Raw genomic sequence first — 868 nt, 5'->3', positions numbered from 1 at the left:
AAGGTAAAAACAAAATACCTTTGTTTATTTGTACTTTTGGTATTTTTGAGTACTAATGCGTCGAAATACCTTTGTTTATTTGTACTTTTGGTATTTTTGAGTACTAATGCGTCGAAATACCTTTGTTTATTTATACTTTTGGATTTTTGGGTATTTTTGAGTACTAATGCGTCGTTCCAAATGAGCCATGTATTTTAAAATTAAGTAAAATCCAATTCTTTTAAAAAATCTTTTAAAATCATTTTTGCACCAAGTCAGATTAAATATAGGGATTGTCGTTAGCGGTTACCATCTGCTGGCATCTTACTGATGAATCAATTCAATCCATTTTCAGCAGCTTTAGCTCCAGGTTTAATGAACAACAACATTCCTTTTGCATTTCCATAGCTAGTTGTGTCTTATCCTGCCTGGTTGCAAATATTTTATTGAACTATTTTACATTTCTCTTTCCTTTAGAAACCCTCACGCAGTAAATGCTGAGTTGCTCCTTTACTTCCTTGTTTATTCATCGCATGCTTGCACAATAGCTTAACTCTGGTTTTGTGGTCTTGTTCTGGTAAACATGCTTAAACTATTTAAGCTTACATACAAATATACATAAAAATATGCATTAAAAGTGTTAAACACTAAAATAAAATATAAGCCAAGAGGGCTGCATCATGCCTCGGTAGGCAATTTGTAAGTTCTTATTAGTTAGGTCTTTTTAATTAATTGCCATCAGTGTAAAAGCAATTGATTATTCTTTACTGTGTTGTACACAAACAATTTCATCACAGTTAATGCGGAAACTCTTCAGTTTGTCTCAAGAGGGGAACTAGTTTACTGCAAATATAGAAAAAAATGATCGATATCAGCCAAAACATGCATC

Source organism: Cyprinodon variegatus, unplaced genomic scaffold, assembly GCF_000732505.1.
Source record: "Cyprinodon variegatus isolate N-32 unplaced genomic scaffold, C_variegatus-1.0 Scaffold378, whole genome shotgun sequence".
NCBI classification, from domain to species: domain Eukaryota; kingdom Metazoa; phylum Chordata; class Actinopteri; order Cyprinodontiformes; family Cyprinodontidae; genus Cyprinodon; species Cyprinodon variegatus.
This window is presented reverse-complemented; position numbering follows the sequence as displayed.